Source organism: Crocodylus siamensis, chromosome 9, assembly GCF_052110815.1.
Source record: "Crocodylus siamensis isolate JL-2025a chromosome 9, ASM5211081v1, whole genome shotgun sequence".
In the NCBI taxonomy this organism is placed as follows: domain Eukaryota; kingdom Metazoa; phylum Chordata; order Crocodylia; family Crocodylidae; genus Crocodylus; species Crocodylus siamensis.
The window spans coordinates 9,811,151-9,822,901 of NC_143403.1; positions in this window are offsets into that span (position 1 = coordinate 9,811,151).

Genomic DNA, 11,751 nt, shown 5'->3' on the forward strand with positions numbered 1-11,751 from the left:
GCAGCCTTCCTTAGGCATTGGGAGTCTCTGCGGTTCTGAGATCTCCAAGGAATAAAAGAAGCTACAAGTGTGAAGGATATCAGTGAGAATGTAAATAGGTGGAAATTAGGAAAACAATGGGGGGAAAAGGGAAGTGGGGGGAACAGGGGGAAATATGCAAAGGTAAGTAAGAGACACTCTACTGTAGTTGTGTTCTCCAAGGTAGAAAAGAGGCAGTCTGTGAAAAAATAAATGGCTAGAAATTAGGAGGACAAAGGGTAGAAAAGGAAAGGAGGGGAGGAAAAAAAGTGTAAATGGTAAGGTCAGGCAGGTACCTGGTGAATCAGATGTCAGACAGGTTGTAATGTGTCATAAATTCAATGTTTATCTTGAGTCCATGATTTTTTGTATTTAGTAGATTTATGAAGTGAAATTTGTATGCTCATCTACAAAAGGTGTTTTGTAAGTTCCCTTTGAGGATTGGAGCTGAGAGATCAGAGGGAGTGATTGTCTTGTGGGAAGTGTGCAACCACAGGTAATTAGATACATTTGTCTTTGACGGATTTTTGGTGTGCGGTCATTATGATACACAGTTGTTGTTTGGTTTTTCCTACATATTTTCCATCAGGGAATTTGGTGCACTGGGTGAGATAGATGTAAGATCCAAGAATGGTGATGGTTCTGTTGTGGGGTCTGGTTATTGTGAGTGGGGGAGATGTGTTGGCAGGTTTTGCACTTCTTGTCCTGGCCTGGTCTGGATCCATTTGGTATGGTTTGGGCCACAGGGAGTTTCCTTCTGGTGATAAGGGTAGCAAGATTTGGTGCTTGTTTAAAGGCTAGGATGATTGGTTCTGGAAAGATCTCTTTAAGAATTGGGTCTTCTTCTAGCACAGGTTCCAATTGTTTAAGGATTTTCCACGTAGGTTCCAGGAAAGATGGTACGTCATAACTAATGGCATGTGATTCGAAGGGATTTTCTTTTTGTACTGCAGCAAATCTTCACATGGTATCCAGGTGTCTCTTTCAAAAGTATGATCTCTCTCTCTTAAGGAGTATCCTTGTTGGGTGAAGGCCCTTTTGAGATTTGTGAGGTGGTGATCACATGGGATGTTAGTGTATAAACTAGCAACATCCATGGTGGCCAGGAGGGTATTGCTGGGAAGGTGTTTTTGAGTTTTTGCAGAATGGCTGTTGTCTTGGATGAAACTCGGTCTTTGCATGATGAGCGGTTTTCAGATAGTTTGATGAAACCTGATATTTCTTCCATTAGGGTTCCATGGTTAGAAATGATAGGTCTGCTGGGGTTCCCTTGTTTGTGGATTTTAGGGAGCAGGTAAAAAAATCAGTCCCCGGATTGAGTAGTGGAGGGATCAGGGTCTGAAGTTGTTTTTGTAGTTCAGATGGAAATGATGTTATGGTGGTTTTGAGTTTTAAGGTGAAAAGGGGAGGTGGATCTTCCTCTAGTTTTTTATAGTCGGTAGTGTCTGTTGTTGGCTTCTATTAAGTAGTCTTCACAGCTAAGGACCGCTATAACTCCTCCTTTATCTGCTGATTTTATTACTACTTGGTGATCAGATCTTAGAGATGCTACGGACCTTTTTCTGAGAGGGAGAGGTTGTTATATTGGTATTTGTTGCTGAGTATTTCATTGTTCATTCTTTTTCTAAAGCGGTCAATGTAGCAGTCGAGGTTTGAATTTTGTCCGCTGTAAGGTGTCCGATCTGAAGACTTTTTTGGATTTTTTGGCATCAGTTTTACGTTGATGTTGTCATTGGATGAAAGTGAATTCATTTTGGCTGTGGAAATATTCCATTATACTGTAACTCTTTTCCAGGGAGAAAACTTTACTGAATATAATAGCATAGGTCTTCAGTTTGGTAGCAACCAAAAGAAGCCTTGGATACTGATATACAATTCATCTTGTTTTGTGTGTCTTTCAGAATCCAGCCTTATTTTGTTTTATCCACTTCCTTAGTGCAGTCTTTCTACAGATATGAGCAATGCTGCTGAGCTGTAGATGTAATTTTTGGAGCTTGCACTAGATGGTACTGTATACAAAGAAACGAAATGTGTAGTGTCCTGAATGTCCAGTTACATGTTCCTTCACTAAGACCTGAAGCTGTAAGGGCTCTTCTCTCTTAACTTCCATCTGTCTGAGAAAACTTGAATTAATTCCTGTCCTGCTGCTTCCTTCACTTCAGAAGGATCCTAAAGTAACTCTACCGATCAGTCAGTGATCAGAAAAATAGTGTTGCTTCCACATGAGCTGATTTTCACAGCAGCAGGGCTGAGAGAATTGAAAAGTGCTGCTCCATTATCATCCTGCTGGATGCAAGTGTTCAAAAGGGCAGTTTAGCAACATGCTTACCTCTGACCTATCAGCCCACTGAAGCATCTCAGTGGGCAACCTGCAATGAACAGATAAAAAAAAATCTTGTGATTTTGTATATTGGCACAATCAGCAGTTTGAATGTGAAAGTGCAACTATTTGCACCTAAAATTAATTGAGAGTGCAACTGTTTGCAAGTACAAGACTTGAAAAGGGTTGAGTGAGATAATCGCAAAGATGATTTGGGATGTTTGATTACATACCTGCAAATTTAAGCTTAGGTGTATATTCTCATCCCAGGACTTAATGATTTGTGGGTGTGATATTTCAGGCATTTTTTTTTTTAAATCCACCTGATGCTTATATATTGATGTATATACACATTCAGTCATCTCAGCATTAACAAGAATTCACTGTACCCAAGAACCCATGTACCCAGAAAAACTTGAATTTCCCTAATTTTACATAGAACCCTTCACGTGCCCTAAAAATTATCTACATGCTCCGTACCAAAACTGCAGATACAAGTAACACAAGTTTTCAAAACTAAATGTTTATTTTTATTTGTCTATAGCACTGTTCTTTATACATTTTTCTCATACAACAATCACTCTAAATCACCAGAATAAAAATCTCTTAAATTTAGATATAGCAAGTCATGAAATCAGAGCACTTTTTGATAAAAATTACATAACTTTTATGAAAACTCTTAGTAGTTAACCTAGTAGTTAACCCTCAGATTTTAGTAATATGAAAAGACACAATAAAACTGAACATGAAAAAATATATAGAGAGAAGACCGCACTGAAATAGCCCTTTAAAAATCCTGACATTTTATAAGATACATGTGGATCATTGCAAAGTTATAAATCTTAATGGAAAGATATTAAATGTTAAATTGCTATGCACTTGTGAATGAATATATCATCCAGAGAAGATAAAAAGGGATACATTTATGATCTGGTACAAAACTAAATATAATTAATATAGCACTTAATAGATGTGACTAAGTTATTATTACTATGTTGCCAGTGAGGCAATAGAGGTATAGTAGTTAATATGTGCTCATAGCCACACAGCTAACCAATAAGAGATATGAGAGGTGTCCTGTGTCTATCCACATCAGCCGGTGGATTCCCCTTCTGTATTCTAAAGCACTTAGAAATACGAAGTTTTACTATTCTTTGTATTTTACAACAAAGGAGGTAAATTGTACATCATGAAGTATGGATATAAAGAGAAAGTAAAAGGAGTCAGAAATGATTCTACCTGAATCCAAGAATTAAAGTACACCTTTCTGAGAAAAGTGTTTGTAAGATGTCCTGCAGAAATATAATTTGTACATAAATGAGTGCACAATATTTTTATACTCAGAAGATTAAGGTATGTATGCAGAATCCTGCATCTCCCCCTCCGAAACAACATAACTTACAAAATGTGATGCAAATGTATTAACCAAATGTTTTCATTGAAGACATCTCTAGCTGGAAAATGTCCTAAATTGTGGTAATAACAAACATTAACTCTTAAAATTATTGTTTCAGATTAGAATATATGAGATTAAATTAAAATACATATATAGTGCAAGCATCCATGGTTTTTGGTAGAAATATATCCAGCAAGCATTTGCCTTTCTAAAAACACTCTAGATAAACACTAGCCAAAATATCACTATTTCATACAATAGATAATAATCACCTCTAGACATGTGATTTGCTGAAGAGGGACTCTATGGAAATTAAGACTACAAGTTAATATTTAGTCATCTATACAATCTGTTTTGCATTTTTCTTCTATCACTTATTCACCTTCCGACTGCTAGCCCTTTAGATATTGCTTGCCTATCTCAGTTACAGTTTAGATAAAATTCACTCAAAACCTGTTTTGTTGTCTAAGCATGCCATAACTCACATTGACTTATACAGGTGTGTGTTTGTAGCTTTGAATATAGCTTTATTGAAGTGAGTCGTTCCATTGTAATATAACACCTTAACTGAGTGACTCTCAACTGGGTGTACCAGGGTGCCACACGATGTTAGCACTGTGAGGTGTGCAAACTTGATTCCCAAAACAAACTCAGAGATTTTAAGCAGGAATCTATTGTGTTAAAAACATTTTGAGTTGTTGTGGTCTGAGTTTTTTTTGCAACAAATAATTGCTCTATTATTTTTCTGTAGTCAACAACTAAACAACCAACGAGTGAAGCTGGCATTTCTGAGGGGCGCCTTGATTTTAACAAGATTAAGAACCACCAGCCTAAGAGAAATGGAAAATGTTAGTTTGAAGCCCTTGCTCCTGGTGATAATTCTGCATTTCAGTGGAACAGTTTCAGTGTGTAAAGTCAAACGAGTATTTGAGTATTTTATGAGACTGAGAATTTTGCTAGTGCTTTTTGTGTTTGTAAAGAAACTATGGATCAAGTTATAATACTGAAGTTTAACATACACAGAATTATGGGGCTGAACACAACCTCAAAGGTCATCTGACCCAAACCCCTGCAGGAACGCTATTCCTATATATCATACCTGATGAATGATAGGGGCTGAGGGACGTAACTTATGAGGAAAGACTGAGGGAACTGGACTTATTTAGTCTAAAGAAGACTTATGAGGAAAGACTGAGAGGGGATTTAATAGCAGCCTTCAACTACCTGAAGGGGGGTTGAAAGAGGATGGAGCTGGACTGTTCTCAGTGGTGGCACATGACAAAACAAGGAGCAATGATCTCAAGTTGCAGCAAGGGACTTTTAGGCTAGACAGTAGGAAAAAAATAATCTCTCACTAGAAGGGTAGTAAAACCCTGGAACAGGCTACCCAGAGATGTAGTAGAAGCTCCGTCCTTGCAAGTTTTTAAGACCTGGCTAGACAAAGCTTTGGCTGGAATGATCTAGTTGGGGCTGGTCCTGCTTTGAGTAGGACATTGGACTAGATGTGACTTCCTGAGGTCCTTCCAACCCTCATTTTCTATGATTGTATGATTCTGTGATAATCCAGCCTCCATAGCTAATCATTTCCACTGCCTTACTAACAGTAACGACGTGCTTTTGGAGATCAAAGTCCTAATCAGAAGTATTAAAACTGCAACAGAATTATAAATCTGAATTTTTTTCAATGGCTCAGTTGCTTCTTCGTTTTTTCCTTTTCTGTTCATAGTCCTTTCTTTATCTGCTTTCACTTCATTTCCACCTGTTTTAAGTGTCTAAATGAGGCAAAAGGGAGAGGATAAAAGAAAATTAGGAAGAATGAAAGAAGGAAAAGCAAGCCTCCATAGAAAATTGTATGTATATATGTATAATAGTTTTTGCATATCTAAACTTTCCAAGAAAGTGTCCATGAAACATTTCAAAACAGAGAAAAAATAAAGTTTCCTTCTAAGACCTGAGAGTCTGTATTTTCAACACGTTTCACATTTTTTTCCACTTTCTAGCCAGGTCTAGCCTGAACCACAGTGACAAGAAGGCTTGCATCTGAAGAGTTCAGATGCAAGCCTTCTTGTCACCGTGGTTCAACGAAGAAGTTTTGGCCACTTTTGCTATGACGAAGTTTTGGCCACCTTTGCTATTCTGTTAGAGAAGTATGATATCTAATCACATTTCTAAATTGAAAATTCTGGCAGCTGGAGAAATTTTGCTAATGGATCAGATAAATCCTTTGCTGTGTCACCCAGCTTTTTACCCCCAGCATTATTTACATCTTACCCATGTGCCCCTGAATTAAGAAACAAGTACATGAAAATTTCAGACAGTCACTTGACATTAAGGGATGACCTCCTTGGAGTTTTGTGCAGGTTCAGTGGTCTGTTTGCACCTGTCCCTTAAGGGAACTGCGACCATACAATTCTATCATTGCTATAATCAGTGGAAGCTTTGCCAAAGACTTCCAGAAAAGGAGCCCCACACACTTAGAAAATACAGTGAGCACCTAAAAATTCTCACTCTCATAGAGGTCTTAGTCCTGTAGTCCAAAGCCATGGCAGCACTCCTACTTAAATTTCCCAGAACACAGACTGCAGGATCTAGATCTCCACAAAAAGCTGTCAGCAACTTTATGAGGGGAGAGGGGACAGGCGAAACCAGGTTAAGTGGCCCCCTCTTTTTGGGTATGTACTGAATTCTGGTTCCTGGATTTTTTTGCAGTACGGATACATAAAGTTAATACCCATTTGTCCTTCACACAGGCACAGATTGCCATATTACTGCAATGCTGCCATTCCACCTGTTCACTCAAACACTGTAGTAAATAATCCATTCTGCTTAAAATCCTCTGCCACTTGCTTTGAGTGCCGTATTTTGGCAGACAACACTTCAAAGGTATTACTCTGATGCACTGCCGGAGCAACTCTGTAAATGAATTCTTCTGATGAGTCTAAGCCTCTCAGGCCCAGATTAACTCCACACAGTCTGCCAGAAAGTGGATAGCATAAAATAAAGTCATTGATAATTTCACAATAAAATATATGCCAATTAGCACCTGAAAAGAAGTTGTTAATCTTTTTTGCTTGTAGCTGTGCCTTAAGCAGACAAAAATCAAATAGCACCTGCAGGATTTACCGCTCAAACGTGGATAGAAAGTTGCAAAACCAATTGTTGATGGCACCCAGCTGGCTGGGTTGTGATTCCTGTTCCTAGAATTGGTTCTGTTTTTATCCAATGACTCTTTTAGCATAAAATATAAAAATGGTGTTGGAAGAAGAAATCCACCCCACCCCGAGGTAACTGCCCCAACCCCTAGGCTACTAAATTTCATTCTGACCTAGGCCCTTGCTTAGGTCCTATGAGTCCTGAATTATTTTCTGCCCAGCACAAGCTTCCGTAGTAGGCAGCCACGTGGCCTGCAACTCTTCAGAAGCGAGTTTGAAGAACCCCCAGGCTGAGGGTGAAAAACCTGGGCCTCACTTTCTAGCTAAATCCATGACACTAATACATAGAGGGTGGGCACCACTATCGCTGGCTCCATGGTCTTCTCTAGTAGCTGCATTTTAAATAGAAACCAACTGTATTTTTTCAGGGGCCGCAATCCTGCTGGTGAGTTAGGTGTGCTTTGATCACTCCTATGGATGCCTGGGATTGTTCTGCATAGCCTCTGCATAAATGTGCTCAGGCAGGAGCCTGGTACCACACCACTCATACAACGGCAGTCCCAGACAGATACAGGGTTACCATATTTCCAGTTCTATAAAAGAGGACGCCTGTTGGGGGGACACCTCACTCCCAACCCACAGCCCCCTGGCCCTGACAGTGTCCTTCACTCCCACCCTGCAGCCCACCCGCCACCTCCTTGCTGCTGTACCTCACTCCTGACCCAAAGACCCATGGCCTTGCCAGTGCCCCTCGCTCCCAGCCCACAGTCCCCTAGCCCCCCTGGTGCCTCTCACTCTCAAGCCACAGCCCCTTGCCTTCAATCACCCTCCCCGCACTTCCCCCAGTGGAGCAAAGCAAGATCCCAGATGTGATCAGATTTCAAAAAGCCACCCAGACAGGGATCAGACAACCCAAAAAGAGGCTATGTCCAGGAAAACCCAGACATATGGTAACCCGAGCACAGATAGAGAAACAGAAATACAGGTGCCTAAGGAACAATTGAAGTCAAATAGAGAGGCATCAAGTGAGGCATTATCAGGGTTAGGGTCCATTTAAAATGCAGATGACTTGGACTGCATTAATTCTAGCAAAGTTGCTAGCAAAGGATCCCAACTCTGAATATTGCTATTAACCTTCTCTTTCCATGATTCATGTACAAAACATCTGCAAGACCAATTTCGACTCGCCAGTGTCAAAATTCAAGACTCTAGCAGCTTCTCCTTCTGCAGCGACAACTACATTTCCCCCCTCAATGAAGGCTGCAGTAACCTTCTGATAACACATCATGATCTCAAAGAGTCTTTTGCTACACTGGACATGATGCAGTGACATTTTATTCAACCTGGGTTCTATATCCATCTTGTAGGCATTGAAAGATTGGTGGAATATGTTCTTCATGATCTAAAAAAATAAAAAGGTCAAATGTTAATACTAATGTCACCTTATAATTGTAAACCTGATATTTGTGCATGCTTATTAGGTACTTGGTATCCAGGTTGTAGCCGTATTGGTCTAGAGGAAAAAGCAATCAGGACTCGCAGTAGAGATCATATCTTTTATTAGACCAACAAGATTTTTGCCAAAAAAAGTCTTAATATTAGGTACTTGCACATCTACAAAGATACGCAATATGGAGTGATACTCAAAGAAAAGAAAAACTAAGTAGGTGTGAAGTACCTACCTAGCTTTAAAATTTTGGCCTTAATGGTTTGGTACCTGAGAAGATAAACACTGTGAGGAAAGAGTGAGTTTCTCTATAGTTATATAAATACCCTATTTTAAAATGAGTTAGTGTCATAGTCACACTTCCTTAGTTATGTAAGATCAAGGCATCACCTGAAAGAAAGTAGAGCTGTGGCCAAAGAATTAATTCAGCTTTTGTTGTTTAAACCTTTGACCACACAAGGAAATGGATGCCAAACTAAGCCTTGCCTACGTTTTGCAGATATCTGATGCTAAAAGTCAGTTCATACAGGCTGCATAGCAACATAATATTATTAGACTGAAGAAGGATATGGAATCTAATGTAAGCTGGAATAATGCTACTCTATGGGTGCATCTACACAAGATGCTTCATGGTACAGTAGACCAATTTACTGCACAGTAAGCATCACCATCTACACATGTAGGTGCTTACTGCCCAGTAAATTGGTCTACTCCTGGTTAATTTGCTACCTGCAAATGCAGGTAGTAAATTCACTGCAGCCTAGTTACTGCACAGGAAGGCATATGCAACTGCTTTTCATAGCTCAACCAGACCAAAGGAGCCTGAAAGTACTAGATGAGGATATACCCTGATTAGGGGAATCTTTAGGTTACGTAAACCAAACAGAGCTGATGCTATGCCCCTTGTTCCACCCAGGCTGCCTGCATACACATACTAGGCTGTGTCAAGTGGAAAGAGAGGCAGAATGAAAGCATGGCTAAGAGGAGAAGGGGACAGGGCTGTAGCAAATGGCAACATGCCCAATTGCCAGCTGGCAGGGTAATTGTTATGGGACTACCGCTGCTGGTATCACATACAGCGGCATGGCCAGCTGTCCTTCACAAATCAAAGTGTCTTAATTTGGCGACTCACAAGCTGAGGTATCCATAATCACTAGTCACTCTTGAATATTATTGAGTTTCTGGGTTCAGCCTTTTCCACTCTTCCATTAAGTGATTATCAACTGAGCAACCTAACTTGAAAAGATGTTGAAGCAATATGGATACAGGGTCTCATCTGAGAGCATTTAGACAGGCTCAGTTGTTTGGTGGAATTGAATATCCTGTGCAAAACGGGCCTCATCATCTCCTCCTGCTCCCATCTCTGTGGCTGCTTGCATTAGGCTAACTATGCTTAGATCTTAAGCTCATATAACACCTCCACGCCCTCTTCTGCTTCAGGGCCTCCTTGTAACATGCCACCTCTGTGAAGTCTCTCAACTCAAGTCCTCTTCATAATAACAACACATTACAGCACTGTATAAAGATAACAAACTAGCATGATCCAAATTCCTGGCCTGCTTAAAACAGCTTAACTTTGATAATGTGCTAGTTGGTTGCAATAGTCCTCTAAAGCATGCAAAGAAAATTCCAGGGTACTTGTATTCCAAGGTACCTGTATAGGTAGACAAGGTTCTTTGGATAAATCCAGTATCTTTTATTAGACCAGCCGAAGGTACCTGTATAGCTCCTTCAGGGCATATGCTTGATTCTACAAAGCCACTATTCATTGAAAACTGGTAGACGTTAACTGTTGACTTTGAGAGGAAGCTTACTCTATTTCCCGAAGAAAAAATCTGAGAATATTTGTGGAGTTTTATACAAAAAGTTTAAATTAACCAGTCAAGAATGATAAAGATGATTTTAAAGACTAAAAAGACACAGGACTACATTTCCAGTTAAGCTAACTGTAGTGAGGATTGCACTATTCATAAAAATATTCATTTTCTTAAGAAACTTATTTAATTGAAATACATGATTAACTAGATTATAACTTTTTTTCCCTAATGTTTTCTCTGCAAACCTTGTCTTCACTACTATAAAGGTATAAAATTTGCAAAGTAGAGGCTCTTTTCCCATTTATTATAAACTGCACCATTCTTCTCTGGAAAAGTGCCTTCTTCCTAGGATTAATGAAACACAACATATCATTTTCACGTGTTAAGTGGTAACTAGGTAACTGTTTGCTCATTTCCTTGAGCTAGTAGGTTAGTAACCTAGCACAAGCATATATATGAAGATGACTCACCCATGTGACAACTGAACACTGATGATATGCAATGATTATGATCCACTGAAGAAAAGATATTAGTGAAATATGGAAAAGGTCAGAAAGACAGCACCAGTTATGTACAGACTAGAATGTGGCTGCTCATTTTTTTAGACCTACAACTACTCTTTGTGAATTGGAGGATGCAAAGTAGGAAATATCATTCATAGTGCTCTGAAGAGAAAAAAAACCCTGTTATATACTACACTGTACTTTGTGGAGCAGTGCTGTCTTTTGTTATAGGCCAACTCATATTTGTGATATGTCAATGAAGTAATAGTAAGTAATGGAAGCTAGTGATCCAGAAATGTTAAAAACATTGCAAGCTCTGGGATAGAGTTTAAAACCCAGCTTATTCTGTACTACAAAATATGGCAGAACTGTATTTACAGTTGAATAACATGATATTTACAATATTTAATCTTCCATTTACCTCTCCCCTTCCCCACACTGCATGTTTCCTTTTTCCAGTGATGTATGCAGGATCTGTATAAACTAGTAGTGGAGCTGCCAGTATAATATGATCCTGTGGCCCAGTAGGATCAGACTTAAAAAGCAGCTATGTGGTTTTAAAAACAAACATAATGCATTACCAAAGTGAAAAACATATTAATCTTTGTCCATTTTCGGAAATATTGCATTCTATCTTCTATGTTCAGTGTGGACTGCAATAAATTTGAAAACCAGAAAGTCTTAGTTGGAATCTGGTCTCAGCTGTATAGCTGAAAATTGACTTCAGTTGAATAATACTTGTTCCTAATTTATGTTAGTATAACATTAGAATCAGCCCTTATTTGCTAAACAGTTTGGGCATATAATTAATTAACTCAATAATGAAGGAGCCTAAGCTTTTTTAAGTCTTCAACGCAGCTCCTTTTGGCTTGAAGGCTGACTGTGCACTGAGTAATACTAAGTTGTGTAGGAGTGGGGTGAGTTGTGGAGAGGTGGTACTTCTGCTTTCCTGTTGTAACAAGTGAGTGTCCTGGGGCCAGTCTAAATGCAGGCCTGCCCACTGGCTTCCAGCCAAACCACCCATCTACCTCTCCTGCCATGCCTTGATGTTAATGATTGATAGATCTTAACAAGGTGGGAGGCTGCCCATTTACCTGC